We start from the raw sequence: 19787 nt of genomic DNA on the forward strand, positions 1-19787 counted from the left end.
AGAAAAATGCCACTGTTTGGCATATTTCTTGGAGAAGCAAGCCTCATTCCACATGCCAAATTTCATCCAAAGAAAAAGTGGCAACAAGACTTCCCCAATCCAATTGGAAACTTAGAGACACATGAAGAAAATGAATATGTTAAATGGTCCATACAATAGTGCCAAGAAATATCTAATGAGATATAGCAACATTGGAGGTTAGTGACACCAATAAGGCATAAAAGAGGTTGATGTCAAGGGAAGCCATAAGTCAATTATTGTTTTTGATATTGCATCAAGAAAATTCATTCTCGAAGATGTTTCAGAGATTGACACGTGAAGGCCAATGACCTTGGGCAAGTTCTTGAGAACTTCATGATGTGCTTGTAAGCATGTGTAGGGACCAAAGATTTGTTTCCAGGTTGAGAAACAATTTATCCTAACAAAAGAACACATACCACACTTTCCATATGGAATTTTTACTTGATAGAACAATGTGTTGGGGTCACACTAAACAAACACAGAGCAACATTCAACTTAAATTCACTGATTTCCAACATGAATCATTTTTTAGTCTACGAGAGATGGGAATAAATATTGATTACAAATTTTAGATATGGATATTATTCAGAACCATGTTCTAGAAACGCAGACATAAGGCACATTGATCCAAATTGGGTTTTGTTGTCGCTACTACAACACCCTCCAAAATTTTGTCTTGCACCAAATTTCGGAGCCTACCTTGGTCTTGCATATTGTCATCGAAAACATTGACATCCATTATATGTGTTTTCTCTAATTATTTTGGTCCCTTTTGCAAGAAAAGCAAAATGTTGTCTTTTCACATGTTAAGTGTCGCACAATGTATATGAGATTGTTTTGGTGGTTTCAAGGGGTCACCTTTGTGTGAATGATTTGATCTTATCATGTAAACATATGTTGCACCCATTTCCAAAGTTGTAAGTATTGTCGCATAAGTATCATCACCGTCATCACAAAGTGTACCTTTAGTGATGCACTTATCGTGAGTTATTGCAAAGTTGTCGCACTAAGGGAAGTATGTTGTTCATGTTTCCTGGATGATTTATCTTGTTGTTCCATCAAGTGTTCTAATTGTGTGATCACATTTGAGTCTTATCGTTTATCACATCAGCTTCATCGATCCCAGACTTAGTCAAATTCTGAAAGCTCTCTGACCAAGCAACTTAGCCTCATCCGACCCTTCTGAACTACACATTACGTAGTCTCAACCCTCTACCTACAACCTTGCCTCTTGACACTGCGCAATGTGCAGTTCTTGCCTCCCAGGACTATGCATTATCTAGTTTCAGTGCTCAATCCCTGACTTTGGCCTCTGAAACTACGCAATTCAGTGCTCTAGCCTGGCCTCAACTGTTCATTGTGAAATCTTAGACCTCAAGCCCAGTCCTCGAGCTCCTAAGCTATGAAATTTTTCAATCATCCAACCTCCTCTAACTTCCATAACTACGCAGTAGGTTGAATCAGTGCTCAACCCATTAGCTTGGCTCACTGAGCTCTAAAACTGCGCAATTTTCATTAGGGGGATTTTGAGGTATAAAATGGGCCTCCTAAGGAAATTATAAAATAATAGTGGAAATAATAAAATAATATTAGATTACATCATCAAAATTTAGAGGGAAAAAAGAAAAAACTATTTTTTCAACTCGTATTTTCAACTTATCTCCCTATGGGTTTACTTAAATTTCAAGCGGCAACACTAGTTGAATGTAGAATTTGATTTCTCATCCAAGGAGTACCCATGTTGCATACTTTCGACGGACCCTACCACACAAAAAATGAGAAATACACGAAATAATGTGACTGCAATCACATTTTTCATGTATTTCTCATTTTTCGTGTAGCAAGGTCTATCGAAAGTATGCAACATGGGTACTCCTTGGATGAGGAATTAAATTTTGCATACAATGAGTACTACCGCTCGAAATTTGAGTAAAACCTTAGGGAGATAAGTCGAAATACGAGTTGAAAAAGTAGTTTTATTATTTTATTATTTTTTAATCTTTTTACTTTTTTACTCCAAAAATGGTGAATCATCCGCCATGGTTGACATCACCATCTTGAATCCTATTGGTTCTTCTAAAGTTTATTTTGGTTGTACAATTTTCTTAGGAGGCCCATTTTATACCTCAATATTCCCCTAATGTTCAACATTCTGAGAAAGGATGCCAACTCCAATAATAGTAGCAACCAGTTGGCCAAGTCTGTGTAGAGCTCGAACGTTGTGCTGAATGTTGAGAGTATGGGCATGGACCAATATTATTTGTTTCATCAAGAGTGTCATTCAAGAAAAACATGTCTGCAATGGAACACTTTCTAATGAGCTAACTAAGCCGGCAGAAGAGAAGGAAGAAATCGTTGCATCTAAAGAAATTGTGAGTGTTGGCCACATAGTGAATACACTCAGTTGTGTTTACGCAACTGAAAATAAAAGTGTACAACAACCACTTAGTGAGGACTTGGACCAAAAGAAAAATAGTCAATACAACTTGAGAATCCAAGGGCCACTCTCCGAACAAGAGCTGACGAGGCATAAATTAAAAGAGCATTTGCTAAGGAATATCACACCACCCATCAACTCAACCTAGAACAATCAAAGCAAGTCTGGAAATGTGGTCACAACAAAAATTACTTCCGCAAACAATAAAGGAAAGTCGATCATTCCGGAAGTAGAAAATAAGTTTACTCCTCTAGACACTTCGACAATGTCTCCTACACTTGATTATAATATCATTGAATACATGAAGAAAGCTCACGCCAACATCTTACTCTTTGAACTTACAAGGATCGCGAGCCAGCAAGAACTGCTTATTCTCACTCTTAAACAACTCATCTCAGGTAACACCACTTCTTCCCAAAATTGATTTGGTAAGTCTTCTTGTCCCCTAGAATATGTGCTTAATGCTTTAACATTGGATGAAAATACACTCTGCCCTTCGTTTTTGTTAATGTTTGAAATTTTCAATTTTAATGTACACAGTTCCTTAGTTGATTCTGGTGCGTCAATGAATGTGATGCCTCTATTTGTAGCTAATAAAATTAATGCAAAATGGAATAAAACATATGCACAGATCATTTAGCTGGACAAGACCCTTGTCCATGCTATCGGTGAACTCAGAACTATTCTTATCCTCCTATCATTAGAACAATGGGTTCACCAGTGTAAAAATATAGTAGTTGTGGACATACTGGAAGCATACGGTGTATTTTTAAGTAGAGACTAGTCCAAAAAACTACAAGGGTATCTTTCTATGGACTGGTCACATTTATAGTTTCTGTATAAGGGCAGAAATAACCAAATATGAGTGCACTCAGAACCTTACATGAAACATACTGTTACACCCTTCGAGGGAAAAAATGAACCAGTTACTTTCGCAAATCTAATATTTGGAAATTTCTTTCTAGAAACTAATCTTGGGTGCTATCTTTCCCAACCATCCCCAGTCCCACCTGACACATAGTTGGATCTCCATCCTAGTCAAATTGGCATAAACGACTTATCTACAGTAAGTAGTAATAGTAGTAGTAATACTAGTGTAGGCCTAGCTCTTTTACATATATTGTTTAGATTTTGTAATTTGACGATTCAAAGATGCAGGAGGGATCTGGAGCTAGTTTTGTTTTAGTAGACCCATGACAGAGGAAACACCTAATCTCAAGTCACTTGGAATTCGAGTGCAAAAACAACATGACAGAATATGAAGCACTCATCTTTGGTTTACAAAAGGTCATCGACCCCAATCTTGGAGTTCTCAAAGCAATAGGTGACACTGAATTCGTCATATAATAGGTATGCAATACTATTCAATGTGTGTCACCTCATCTGAAAGGTTATCAACAAGAGGTATGGCATTTGATTTCTCATTTCCAAGATTTTAATATTATATATGTTCCTAGAATGTGTAATGCAATTGGGGATGCATTAGAAAATGTTGTTGCTAGGTTATCACTGCTTAGGGACAGTTTTTTCTATTGAAATTCTTTATAAGCCATATGTCGCTGACAATATCACTAATTTATGCGTCTTCAATGATGACCAGCAAATATTGTACTTTATGGTGAACGCTAATGTATTCAAAGATGCAACTATTGGTGAAGACAAGCACGAAAATGTGTTGCAAGATGTAGCCCACGAAAATAAAGAAAACGCCATGTTGAAGGGGCGTGGTATCATTGGAAAAGTTGTATGATTTGTAGAATCACTTTCGAGGGCCAATCAACGCAAAAAACCCACATTTCAATGTTGTCACACAAACAATAAATCTTGGAATAGAAAAAGATCTGAATTTTTTCAACCTCAGTACTTGTTGCACACCACAAGAGTGACAATATTTCATCTTCATATTCAAATAGTACCAAGATGTTTTCATGTGGACATACGATGAGCTAAAAACTTATGACACGCGAATGATATAGCATGTTATCCTGATCAAGGAAGGGCCCAAACCTTTTCAATAGAATTTGCGAAAGGTACATCTGACGCTTGAGCTACCGATTCAAAATGAGTTAAGGAAGTTGTTGGATGCTCAGATCATATACAAAGTGCGACATTCAACCTGAGTATCTAATTTTTTCCCAGTCAGGAAGAAGTCTGGGGAAATTTGCTTGTGTGTTTATTTCTGAAACTTGAATCGTGCCTCAGACAAAGATAACTACCCTATGTCATCCATAGAATATATATTGAAGACAATATCGGGGTCAAAGATGTTCTCCTTGCTCAATGGTTATTCAATATACAACCAGGTTCTGGTCTTAGAGCCTAACACACTAAAAACAACATTCTTCACTAAGTGGGGCTCGTTCGCATTTTGAAGAATGCCATTTGGTCTAGTCAATGTAGGTGTGACATTTCAACGCACAATGGACATCGCATTTCATGCACTGATTGGGCAGAGCGTAGTGGTGTATCTCAATGATGTCACAATGTTCTCTAAGAAGAGATCCGACCAGTAATGCCATTTGAAGAAAGTATTCAAGAAATGTTAGAAGTATGAATATCCCTTAAACCCAAGAAAAGTATTTTTGCAGTGTCTGAGGGTAATCTCTTGGGCCAAATTATCGTAAAAAGTGGGATTAAAGTAGACCCTGAGAGGTTCAAAGCTATCACATAGATTCCCTTCCTAGTGAATAAGAAATTTATGCAGTCCTTCCTGAGGAAGATTAATTTTCTCTACAAGTTCATCTCCGATTATGGTCAAATTGTGAAACCTATGCAGGAGATGGTAACGAAGGTTTATTATACAAGTGGGACAAAAGGGATAAGAACACATTTTCCCGTATCAATCAGGTTATCATAGAAGCACCAACCTTGTACATCCCATATTTCAAGAAATATTTTTTTCTCTACACTTTCGCTTCTGACACTTCTCTTGCTCCTTTGCTCACACAAAATGATGATCAAAATAATGAGTGTTTGAAATATTTCATGAGTGTTAGCCTAAAGGGACATGAACTTCACTATCCCACCATTGATAAGTAAGTGTATGTAGTCTACAATGTGGTAAAACACTTCTGACCCTACCTCTTGAAGAATAATTGCATTATCTTTGTTTCGCACCCAACAGTTAGATCATTGTTTTCCCAACAAGAGTTGGGTTAAAGAAGAGTGAAATGGATGACAGGTCTACAAGAGTATGACTTATAATTCAAACTAGTTCACATGATCAAGGGCAATGGTTTACGTCGTCTAGCAAGATAAGCGGTAGATGTAAGAGAAGAAGATCCATCTGGATGGGAGTAGGAAATAAAAATGTATAATGTTGAGAAAGCTTCCCCCCCCCCTATTATTGCAATCTCTTGGTATGTTCATGTGTGCCAGTATCTTGAGCACGACATAGTGCCCTCACACTTATCCGCATGACAGAAGAGGCCACTTAGACTAAAAGCATTATCTTATCAGTTGGTGCATGGGGTTCTTCACAAAAAGCACCATAATGGAGTACTGCGCAGGTGCTTAGAAGCACACAATTTAGAGAAAGTATTATGTGATATCCACGATGGACCTACCAGGGGACACTTTGCGGGTGACACAACAATGCATAAAGTTATGCAGGTCAATTTCTGTTGGCCCGCATTATTCAAAGGTACTCACGCATATGCCTTCAAGTGTCATATCTGTCAGAAGTGTGCCGGCCGAAACAAGAAGAAAGTCACCCCATTGCATCCTATTGTAGTGGAATAACCATTTCAACAATGGGACCTATATGTTATTGGTAAAATCTTCCCACAATCATCAAAGAAACACCACAACATTCTCACCATGACAAACTACTTCATGTGGTGAGAAAAAGTAGTTCCACTAAAGCAAGTGAATGATTAGGAAGTCACCAGCTTCCTTAAGAAGAATATCATTTCAAGGTTCGGCATTCCAACTTCACTTCTTTTTGACAATGCAAAATACTTTTGATTGCTAAGATTTATGATTTTGCATTATTAAAAGGAATTGTATTGAAAATTCAACTAGTTAATATCCGCAAGGGAATGGTCTTGCTAAGTCTACAAACAAGAACCTTATTCGTATCATTAAGAAGACCATTTTCTTTGAACAAAGGAACTGGCACTCCTCTTTGGTGAATTCCCTATGGTCTGATCAAGTCACACCAAAACCTTCTCTGAATACGTCTCCTTACTTCCTAGTGTACGGAAAAGAAGCCATATTACCCCTAAACATATATTTGCCTGCCCTTCAACTTTCACAAGAATTGCAGGGAAATTTATGCTTATTAGTTCAATGTATGATAAACACCCTTTGCAATCTGTAGGAAGAAAGAAAAAAGGCCAAAGAATATTTTTCTCTTCACCAAAGTTATATTAAGAGTTGGTTAGATAAGAAGTTTGCAGGGAAGAATGAATTTGGTGTAGGTGACTTAGTTTTTAAGTGGGACAAATACCACGAGGATACACGAAAACAAACTAAGTTGCAATGCTTGTGTGTTCGACCATTCACTATACGCGAAAATCTTAGTCAACACACATATCATCTTCAATAACTAGACAGGAAGATTGACTCTCTTCTTGTCAATGGCCAAGACTTAAAACAATATTTTCAATGATGATTTAGGGTTGTGCCCTACCCTATGCACATAGTTTCTTGTTTGTTTGTTTGTTTGGTCTTATTCTTGTTTTATTTTTTGTAAATAAGCGTCATGTGTGAACGTGTTTTCTGGATTCTTTGTGTATGGCTAAGTTGAAAAGAGTCTTGTGACACTACAAAAATTTGGTTAACCTTCGGTCCTCCTTCTTTGTGCTGGTTATATATTTTGGTCAATGATGTCCTGACGGAAAATACGATCTGTCTAAAAGGAGAGTTTTTTTTTTGAACCATGATACTTGTGTCGATTCTAGAAACCTTATGCCCATACTCCATTCATTATGTCCGTGTTTTCACGCTTATCCAATCAATAGAGGAGGAAAAGGGGAAAAAATCAAACGAGCAAACCTAAATCATAGGGGTCTATATGCTTCTTTGAAGGAATAACCTCTCCTTCTCTCAATAATTTGGGATCCCTCTTCTGCCCATAAAATGAATAAGTGCCTATGAACAGTTCTCTTTAAATATATAAATAAAGGCAAAATAAGAGAAAGGATTCCAGCACAAAGAGGTGAAGCAAGAAACTCCGCTGGGGTACTGTCCAGGCTCGCTAGCAGCAGAGAAATTTTTGTGTTCCTATAGTGACTTCGTTAGGGTACTGTCCATGCCTACTAGTAGTAGAGCAACACCAAAGATGAAAAACTATACTCTAAAAATCTAAAGCTCACAAACTACACTACCCTTTCCAATTTGAAACATTGCGATATTGTTGAATCTTATGATTGTGTTCAAACCAAGAAGGAACAAATGGGACCATTTTTATTCATGGGGTAAGTGGGGAATCCAAAGTAATCTACATGATGAATCAATACTCTCTGAAGAGCTGATACCCTACACAGAAGAGTCAAGCAAGACAGAGAAGTTGGAATTATACCAGTGTGTCGCTAAGTGTTGTCGCTACTACAACACCCTCCAAAATTTTGACCTGCACCAAATTTCAGAGCCTATATTAGACTTGCATATTGTCATCACAAAAATTGAAATCCATTGTATGTGTTTTCTCTAAGTATTTTGGTCCCTTTTGCAAGAAAAGAAAAATGCCATATTTTCACATGTTAAGTGTCACACAATGTATATGATCTTGTTTTGTGGTTTCAAGGGGTTACCTTTGTGTGAATGAGTTGATCTTACCATGAAAACATACATCACACCCATTTCCAAAGTTGTGAGCAATGTCGCACAAGTGTCGTCACGGTCATCGCAAAGTTGTCGCACTAAGGGAAGTATGTTGTTCATGTTTCCTGGATGATATATGTTGTTTTTTCATCAAGTGTTCTAAGTGTGTGATCAAAGTTGAGTCTTATCATTGTTCACATTAGTTTCATCGATCTCACAATTAGTCAAATTTAGAAATATTTATGACCAAGCAACTTAGCCTCATTCGGCTCTCCTAAAATGCGCATTGCACAATCTCATCCCTCTAGCTGCAACCCTACCTCTTGAAATTGTGCAATGTGCAGTTCCTGCCTCCTAGGACTGTGCATTGCATAGTTTCAGTGCTCAAGCCCAAACCTTTGCCTCCAAAATTTCACAATTAAATCCTCCAGCCTGGCCTCAATTTCTCATTACACAGTCTTGTATCTCAAGCCCAGTCCTTGAGCTCCTACTCTTCACAATTGCATAGTCACCCAACCTCTTCTACCTTCCATAACTGCGCAATAGGCTGAATCAGTGCTCAACCCCTTATCCTGGCTCACTGATCTCGCAAACTACTTAATTTTCTTCCTACGTCCTTCAGTCTCAAGGCTCAAGCTTCACCCATGACTTCTTAAGTTGCGCAATTTTGCAGTCACTGAGCCTCCCCCTCAGCCTACCACCCAGTTTCGTCTCAGTCAATGGATCAACATGCAACATCTTAGACTAGGGGTTTATCAGACTAATGTCATCTTGTCATGAGTTAATTACAGATGTAGATACTCTATCATACCATGACAAGATGATGAAGAAGGAGATGGAGAAGGGAAACATGTTGAAATACATCTTTGTAGTTGATTACGCAAGCCAATCAATCAAGAGAAAGAAAAAGGACACCAGTTTGCAACCGCAACTCAAGACCTGATATCACTGAAGACTCCTTACCTCTAATCCATATGGAGGTGGATAGAAGAGCATTCCCAAGAAGACACATAGCAAGGAGCAGCAAGAATGGCTTGAAATTACCATGTCATTAAGAAGTCCATGTTAGTAGTGTCATGTTTGTCATACGCCACATAATTCTTGTGGATTATGTAATTTATTATTTGAAAATATATTGTAAAGTGGAATTCCAAACGTCATATACAAAATATGAATAGTCATGTAAAGTTAAAATTCATAGGAAGTCAAACAGCCATGAGGGTAGTCAAATATTCACAAGGGAGGTGAAGCATCACCCCATTGGTTATATATACACCCTCATTTGATGAGCAAAGGGATTTTCATGTTGGCTCATTCCGTAAGGAATTAGAGAGACAAGCTAGTACTTTTGAGGAGTAAGTGGTGGCCCCAACACTCCACTATTGGAGTTAGTGTTGTTCGATGTATACACGTGTCTTGGGAATTTTACTTAATATGTGAAGCTTGATGGCCAACACGTTCTTCATGCATGGATTATGAATATTTGTAAGACTATTCTGTAAATTTTTATGGTTCATGTTTTCTTTCATGTGTACTAAAGTAGTTGAACTATTTTAGTTATTTTAGTGCTTATCATATTAAGAATGTTCTGTATTGGTTGTGATGACAATCGCATCTTTGTGGAATATTCCACTGGATGTTAGAAGAACCTTGACACACCTACAACCGAACAATCACTTCCTCCTTCCCTCCGCAATAGAATAACCTTGGGACACCTACAACCAAACACTCACCAGGCACACATTTGTTCCTCTCTCTTGTTGACAGTTAAAGCTAAGGAAAATCTTTAATAAATCGGCAACTGGTCCATATTTCGGATGGGGCTCCTACCCCAAATGATATGAGGTCTAATTGGGACCACATATTGGGGAGGTCCATTAAACGTTGGTGGGTTCAGCACCATCGACAGGTTCCTTAAGGCTTTTGAATTCCAAAAAAACTCACTGAGGAGGTGTGATCCAAAATGGTCAGAACAAATAAATGGTTGTAAGAGTTAGTACCTGCGAGCCAATTTGACAATTAATGAATGTTAGATAAACTATTAAAACAATGCAAGTATAAAATCAAATGAGAGAAAAGAGGAAAAAAATAGAATAAATGAACACAAATAAAATATGAGGAAAAAGATTGAGAAATAAAAAGTCATGCTTGTCATCATTCCCATTTCCCCAACTTTCCTTATATCTTCCTATACTTTCACTCCCAAAATACCTTTTGCTAGCTAGGGGATGAGAATGCATAGAGACAATTATAGGCTACATTGTACTAGAGATTGCTGAAATGAAAATTGAGCATACCATTCAATGTTTATTTTCCACATGGGTTTCCAAAGTAAACACAATTTCCATTGTATCTTGATTTGTTGTAAGATATCTTCATGGTTATGGTGTATAGTGCTGAAAATTGTAACTAGGTTCAGTGTTAATAATGACCTAATTGTAATCATGACATTGTATATTCTTTATAAAGAAAGAAAAAGGAAGAAAGAGAGATTATATTTTATTTTGGAGTATGGGTTTCATACTCAAGTTTGAGTCAAAAGCATGTTTTTCATGCTTTTAGTTTTTCTAGGTCTTTGTAAGATAAAGAATAATATTGGTCATCTATCATAGTCCCATTTGGACTCATTGTAATAAAGAAATATATTTATTCTATCAATAAAAATCCATCTTGTATCCCAAGGCCAAGTCGGCCCAAAAGCAAATCAAATGGACCCAAAGGAGGGTTATTCAACCCCTCAAGAAGGTTATAAATACAAGGAGAGCGACCTCATTTGAGACACTCACTCAAGAAAAGTTTGATTTGAAATAGTGAAGGAGAAGAAGAGCTAGAAGGACGAGGAAAAGAAGGGAGAATCAAAGTTTCTTGGGCTAAATCTCTCTCTCTCTCTTCCCACATGTGCAAGTTAGGGTTATTGTGAAGTAGTTGCAGGAAGCCAAAATTGCAGGGCCAAAAATTTGAGGATCAGTTGCAGGGCCAAAATTTTGGGATGAAATTGTAGTAGGTCGAAGTTTGGAAGTTGCCTTGGGGAAGATCCTCCTGGGGGTTGACTCGGTGCTTGGTAGAGTTGTTGGATTTAGTCTTTTGGTCTTGGAAGTCTCTTTGTAAAGAATATTCTAAAGAATAAGAGAAGCATTTTTCTGGATTTTCCCTTTGGAGAGGTTTTTCCCTAGCTTGGAGCATATATCTTGTATATTTTGTCTTATTGTCATCTTCGTTGTTTTGGTAATTTCTTGATGAACATGAACTAAAAAAGTAATTAAATGCCAACATATATCACAAGTAATTATCAAGTTAAGGAAAATCATCTATAATACATAAGTCTCTTGATTTTCCAACATGGTATTAGAGCTAAGGTGCAAGAAGGAGACTGAAGATCACATTCTAGTTGGCACTATGACAAGAATTTTTAGGAAGGGTTTCAAGATTCTTGGGAATCTTGCTACATCTATCAAGGATTGCATATTGAGGATCATCTCTAAGATTATGAAGGAATTAATAGATGGAAGTTTATTCTTTGCTTTATCTAGCACTTTCAAGGACGAGAATGTATGGGTTATTGACTGTGGTGCCTCCAAACATATGACGAGAGAATGCAGCCAACTTCAAACCCTATCTAAAGGAAAATCCTCTCATTCAATCAGACTTAGAGATAAGAAGAGATATCCAGTGAAGGGCATTAGATCTACTTCGTTGGAGCTCGAGTCTAGTGGAAGCATTCACCTTAAAAACATTTTATATGTCCTAGGTTTGAAGAAAAACTTACCTTCTATGTCTTATCTAGAGGATAATAGTGATATAGTTGCTTTTGTTGATGGAAATTTTTTGGTTTAGGGTAAGGGCTCTAGTATTGATGATGTTAGGGTGATTGGGATTCATGAGAGGACATTATATAGACTTTTTACACCTTTATCTCATGCCCCAGTCCACTTAAATGTGAGTCCTTCCGAACTATGGCATAGAAGGTGTGGACACCTTCATTTTAAGATTTTTCCATCTCTGAGTCAAATGGTCAATGGCATCCTTGAATTGAAGGAAGAACATGAAGGGACCTGTAAGGGATGTTGTCTAGGAAAGAACATGAAGAAGCCATTTGCAAGAAGTGATACCGGATCTAAGGAAGTTTTATATCTCATACATTCAGATGTATGTGGACCTATGGCAGTTAAGTCTCTTGGTGGGCAGCAATAGTATGTAACCTTCATTGATGATTTCTCAAGAAATACTTGGTTATACCTTCTCAAGAACAATGATGATCTATTCAAAAAGTTTCAGGAGTTTAACAATTAAGTGGAGAGCCTAATCAAGAGAAATATCAAGAATCTAAGGTTAGAAAATGGTGGAGAATACACCTCCAAGGAATTGATACCTTTCTGCAAGGACACAGGGATCAAAAGGTAGCTTATCATTCCTTATAATCCTAAACAAAATGGCATGGCTAAAAGGAAGAATATAATTATTTAAGAAAGTGTCAGGGCCATGCTACATGATCAAGATCTCCCTCAATTCTTATGGGGAGAGGCATGTATGACAATTTTTTACTTTCAGAACCGAAGTCTTCACAATATCCTCAAAAACATGACTCTGGAAGAAGCATTTATAGGAAAGAAGATAAGTATGGATCACCTTCAAATATTTTGGTGTACTGTGTATATTCATATACCCAAGGACAAGATAAATAAGTTGGATCATACCAATATAAAGGGCATCTGTGTTGGGCATAGTGCTTCATCAAAGGCGTATAAAATATATATTAAGGAGGATCGTCGAATTGAAGTAAGAAGGGATGTAATCTTTGATGAGAGAATAGATTACAAGAAATCAAAGGATGTTTTGGTTGACTCTGATGAAGAAGAGATGCCTATCTTTGAGGATATTTCAAGGGAAAATGATGGTCAATTTCAAACATCTACTCAAGAAGATGTTGAAGGTCCTAGCCTAGCCTATACAACAAGAAATTGTTCTAGAAAATCGAAAGAGACCTGCTTGGTTGAGAACTACTCTACAAGAAGCAAAGGGGCATACAACTTCGAGGACCTCCAAGGAAAGTAAAATACCAAAGAGGTATTATGGGTATGTTGCAAATATGACAAATCTTATTGAAGAAAAAATCTCCTCCTATGAAGATGTAGCTAAACATCAAGAGTGGAGGAATGCAATGCAGGAAGAATACCAATCCATAATGAAGAATGATGTTTGGGAGATTGTCCCTAGGCCAAGTGACAAATATATATTCACTTCAAAATTGATTTACAAGATAAAGCACGTTGCACATGGGAGCATTGATAAATACAAAGAAAGGTTTGTAGAAAGAGGCTTCTCACAAGAAGAAGGGATGATTACAAGGAAACCTTTGCTCCCACAACTAGATATACAACAATAAGATCACTTATTTCATTGGCTGCTACTATGGGATGGAATATCCATAAAATGGGTGTCAAGACAACTTTCCTGAATGGGACCATTAATGAGGAGGTTTACTTTGATCAACCTCAAGTATTTGAAATAAATTAGAGGCAGGCTCATGTTTTTCAGTTAAAGAAATCTCTATCTAGCTTAAAGCAAGCACCTAGAGCTTGGTATGCAAGAATGGATCCATACCTATTGAGAATTGGTTTTACCAAGAGTTCTGTAGACCCTAACCTATACATCAAGGTGGTCCAAGGTGAACCAATCAGCATACTCTTGTATGTGGATGATCTACAAGTCACATGTGTAGAGCATCAGATTCGAGAATGTAATAAGCAGTTAGCAGCCAAGTTTGATGTGAAGGATCTTGGGATTATGCATTATTACTTGGGACTAGAAGTTTGGAGGAAGCCAAGTGAGATATATCTTGGTTAAGGTAAATATGTGATCAAGATACTTCAAAAGTTTGGCATGATGGATAGTAAGCCTATGATGACTCTTGTGATTACTAATCTAAAGAAGTTAAGGAGTTCATAGTCTAGTCTAGTGGATTCTACTTGCTACATACAGTTTATTAGGTCTTTGATGTACTTGGTAAATATAAGACCAAACATTTGTTTTGCAATGAATGTCATCATTCAGTTTCAGATGGATCCAAAAAATGAGTATTGGATTGTAGCTAAGCATATCCTAATATATTTGCATGGAACCTTACACCACTGCCTTCAGTATGCTGGTAATGAAATCTAACTCATGGGATATATATATTCATATTGGGGTGGCAGTGAGATAGATGGAAGAAGCACAACAAGTGGATTCTTTAGCCTAGGGTATTCCATGGTGTCATGGATGAGAAAAAAGCAAGATACAGTTGCTATGAGTAGTGTTGAAGCTAAATATGTTGTTTCAAGCGAAGTCTATCAAGAAGCAGTTTGGCTAAGGAAGTTATGATTAGACTTGTTTGAAGGACCATTTAGCCCTACACGATACATTGTGATAATGAAAGTTATATAAGATTGATATAAGACTGGGTGTTTCATGCTAGGACGAAGCATATAAACGACAACTACCACTATGTCAAAAGCTTGGTACGAGATGGGGTCGTGGAGTTGCACTATCTACCTACATATGAACAGGTAACAGATATTTTGACTAAAGCATTACCAAAAAAGAAGCTTGAATACCTGAGAGGTAAGCTTGGTTTGGTGGATATCTCTTCCCTAATTGAGAGGGAGTGATATTGGCTAGTTCTTGTCTTTATGGGTTAGGCACTAGAATAGAATTAACAATTGTAAGTCTTAGTGAAGGCCATAAAGAAAGAATGGAGTCTGGAGGATTGGATAAGCATCTAAAGGTTGAAACTTCTTATGGAATAGAGAATCTAAGAAAAAGAATTTGTTAACCAACAATCTTTGAGGATGGGGTAGGGCATACAAGATAAGAGTAGTCAAAGAGGACTTATATTCTTTGAGGATTCAAGATTGGAAATCTAAGATAAGAATAGTCCTAAAAGGACATACCCAGTGAACATTCAAATGGGGTATGTGCCTTAGAGGTAGTGTGGCAACTCACGTAAAGCCTCTTAGCATAACACTCTTGAATAAGGATGAGCTTGTCTAGTTAATACCTTCAAGGACAATGTTGGTTATGATAAAGATGCTTGACAAAGATGGCTTATCAATCCAAGTCTTCTCATCAGAATGCTTCAATATTGGGATTCCTTGTACCACATAATGGGATTATAAATACCTCCCTAGTTAAGAGGTTGTGTTGAAAATTGTAACTAGGTTTGGTCTTCATAATGACCTAATTGTAATCATGACATTGAATATTCTTTATAAAGAAAGAAAAAGGAAGAAAGAGAAATTATATTTTATTTTGGAGTATGGGTTTCTCACTCACGTTTGATTCAAAAGCATGTCCTTCGTGTTTTTAGGGTTTTTATGTCTTTGTAGGATAAATAATAATATTGGTCATGTGTCATAGTCTCATTTGGACTCATTGTAATAAAGCAAGATATTTTTATATCAAGAAAAATCCATTTTGTATCCCAACACCAAGTCGACCCAAGAGCAGATCAAGTCAGCCTAAGGGAGGGCTATTTGACCCCTCAAGAAGGTTATAAATACAAGGAGCTTGACGACATTTAAGACACTCACTCAAGGCAAGTTTGATTGGCAATAGCAAAGGAGAAGAAGACATAGAAGGATGAGGGAAAGAAGGAAGAGTCAAAGTTTCTTGGGCTCTCTTTCTCTCCACATGTTCGAAGTTAGGGTTTCTGTGAAGCTACAGTTGTAGGAAGCTGAAATTGTAGGGCCGAAATTCTAAGGAGCAATTGCATGGCCGAAATTCTAGGACAAAATTGCAGTAAGTCGAAGTTTGGAAATTGCCTTAGGGAAAATCTTGTTGGGGGTTAACTTGGTGCTTCATAGGGTTGTTGGATTTGGTCTTTGGGTGATGGAAGTCTCTTTCTAAAGCAGATTCTTTTGGGTGAGCGTATCTCTTGTGTACTTTGTCTTGTTGTGATCTTCATTGTTTTAGTAATTTCTTGATGAACAAGAACTAATAAAGTAATTAAAGTCCAACATATATCACAAGTAATTATCAAGTTAAGGAAAATCATCTATAATACATAACTTCCTAATTTTCTAACATAAAACTATGTCAAGATTATCGTCGCTTATTTATGGTTAATTGTTGTTTTAGTTGCATTCATGGCTATAATGAAAACATAGTTACCAATCAAATAGGTACTGAACCAAGTTCTCACTTTTTAGAGGTAGCAAAAAATTATCTGATTATGAAAGTGTTGATTAAGATACACATTTTTTTGGAGCATATTTTTTACAGTTCAAAATTTCTTAATGGACATTTTTTTTAAATGTCAGTGCTTTTCATGTTGATTTTGAAAAGTGTTGATGTGACATCAACCATTTCTTTGGGCTTATTTTTGACATTTTAAATTTTCCGATATATTAATTATGGATATATTTTTTTTAAATGTTGGTGATCTTCATGAGGATTTTGAGAAGTGTTGATGCAACATAAACTTTTTTTTACCAGGGGTATATTTTTGACATTTTAAATTTTTTTGTCTTAAGTATACACATTTTTTTTAAATATTGGTTATTTAAACATTTTTCAAGTTTTCCTCTTCTTCTTTCTTCTTCGTAAAATGCTTATTTATAAGGGTTTTCAAGTTTGAGTTTTTTATTTTTCCTTACAATATTTTGTTATAATGATTTTTTTTATTTTTTTGCGAAGTTTAAAAAAATAATAAGTACATATTAAAAATAAAACATGACTAAAAACAAATAATATATATATATATATAACAAACAAACAAAACAAAATCAAACATGCAAATGTAAAAAACAAAAAACAAAATTAACTTTTAAAAAATAAAAAATTAAATAAAAAATAAAAATAAAATAAATAAAAGAAAATTAGATAATTATTTAAAAAAAAAATCATTAAAATAAATAAATAAAAACATTAAATTTAAATTTAAAAAATTAAAATAAAATATCATTAAAAAAAACCAACTTATTATTTTTATATAAACACATACTAGAAAAACATTTAAACTATTTCAAAACAATATGCCCTAGCCACATATTTTTTTTTAATATTGTAGATAGTTTTTTTTGGATTTTTAATGATTTTTATTTTAATTTTTTATATTTTGGTTTAATTTTATTTTAATGTATTTTTTTATTTTTTTTGAATTATCCAATTGGCTTATATTTATTTGTTTTTTATTTATTTTTATTTTTTTATTAATTTTTTTTCTTCATAAATTGATGATGATGATTAACGTCCACTAAGACCAATGCGGTCAATTAGGACTTAAGAAGGAGAATCTGATTGCAATTCTTTCGAATCTTATTTCTCTGCTCAAAATGAAGGGAAGGAAGTGCACCAAGATCACTATAGTTGTGCTGACTAAGTAAGTCAAGAAGATTGGAAGTGTGACAGATGTTAGAGAAATGAAAGCGGATGTGAGTAAGGGCTGAACAATCTAAAAGAAAGTGTTTTTCATCCTCCACTTTCTTAGTATCGCAAAGCTGACAAATTCTATCATCACAGGGACTCTTGGGAGTAGACCACTGCCCGATTTCACTCCGAAGTTCATGAAAGTTAGTTCTAATCTTAGTGATGTTCATCTTTTTCTTTGAGTTGGTCCAAATAGAAAGATAATTCTGGTTCTCCAGAGTGGGGTTGATATGTTTTTAGGAAATACTTTTTTGATTATATATATATATATATATATATATATATATATATATATATATATATCGAGTTAATTTTATTTCATCTTTTACATTTTTTTATGTTTGATTTTTTTTTTGTGTGTTATATCTATCTATATATATAGATATAGATATGTCATTTTTTAAAATTTATATATTTTTTTATTTACTTACTATTTTTTAGTCCTTTTTGTTTTAGTTTTAGTTTTAAGTTTTTTCAATATTTTTTTTTATATGCAAGGTCTGTGTCGATTTTCGACTAGCAATCTGATCTCATCATGTGTCAATTTGATAATTGATTTTAAAGTTTTCGTTGTAATGAATCAAGTCTACTTCCACAGAGTGTTAATTTCATGGTTGATTTTTAAGTTTTCAATGCAATGGGTCGAGTTTGCTTACACTGCATGTTAATTTGATTGTCGAATTTTAAATTTTCGTTGAAATGTGTCAAGTTGTCTTAGGGTAAGATTTTAAAATAGCTATGTTTTTAGCATTTAAAAAAGAAATTACTTTTGGTATAATGACTCTTTCATTTAGATGTTCATTTAAAAAAAATATTTAGTCATATAATTTTTCCGTAATGACATGGTTGAAATATGTTGAAAACTTCAGGATTTTTGTAGTTATGATATTTGGATTTAATTCCATGGTTGAAAATTTGTCAAAAATTTAAGGTTTTTTGGGTCATGATATTTTATCTTTAATATGATGGTTGAAAACAGTTATAAGTATTTTATATTTAATACTATGACTAAAAATTGTTGGAATTTTAAAGTTTTTTGGAGTTAGATATTTTATTTTTAACGTCATTACTAAAAAATGTTCAAAATTTACCCCAAAAAAAAGGTGTTCCAACATCAACACTTTTTGTTTTCAGGGCGTTTTTTGCACCAGAAAAAATTGGTTTTCATTGTTATTTTTAAAAATGTTGAAATTTTACCCTAAAAAAAAGTTTCATTCTAGCATACACACTTTTCATTTTTGGATTGTTTTTTCATATTTGTTTGGATTTTTGGCTAGAGTACTCGTTTTGAGGTTACATTTCCCGTCTGATTGATAACTTTGTTTGAAAAACACATATAATAATTTTATTAATTTCATTTAGAAACAATTCCCATTAGCAAATCGTGAATGGCAATAACTATGGATTGACAATCATCCAATTCATTTTGAATTCTGAAAACAACGATCATAAAGAATGAGATGTTTTTTTAGTTTCCATTTCAATCCCAGGTTTTAAGTGTTCTATTCCTCATATATAGCAATTTGTCTATTTTGAATCAATTGGGCGTTGTGGGAAAGATGTGGACATTTTTCATCATACATAATTTTCAATTGGATGAATGAAATCTATCTTTTCCGCATATAGACAATGATTTAGTTTATAGATTGGTTTAGGGCTTGGGTGTCCCTATAGGCCATATGAACGCTATACTAGATGGTTCAATGTAAGTGTATGTAATACTTCAGTTTATCGTCTATTTGAACACTATCATAACATCTCAGCTGATGTGTTAAAAATTCACTCCAACAAGGTATCTAAAATGCTTTCTCATCCCACATTGCAGAGCTTGTCATAACTTTCTACGTGATATACTAAAGTTTGATCGCACTTTGATTACTGGGAAAGAAGCTTATTTATCACCAATTTTCTTAATAGAATTGCTAGCCCACATTTGAATTCACATATGGAACAAACCCATTTGATTATATTTTTATCAATGTCGTTGCAAACGATGACTCTAAAAAAATGCCATTATCCTCACTTAATGGAATGATTTGCCACTCAAGCATTTTGGTTTGTTGATGATATTTTTATCAATGTCGTTGCAAACGATGGCTCTAAAAAAAAATGTTATTATCCTCACTTAATGGAATGATTTGCCACTAAAGCATTTTTG

The sequence above is a fragment of the Pinus tabuliformis genome, chromosome 5_1 (genome assembly GCF_031772625.1).
Source record: "Pinus tabuliformis cultivar Carrire ecotype Pingquan chromosome 5_1, CPIR1, whole genome shotgun sequence".
NCBI classification, from domain to species: domain Eukaryota; kingdom Viridiplantae; phylum Streptophyta; class Pinopsida; order Pinales; family Pinaceae; genus Pinus; species Pinus tabuliformis.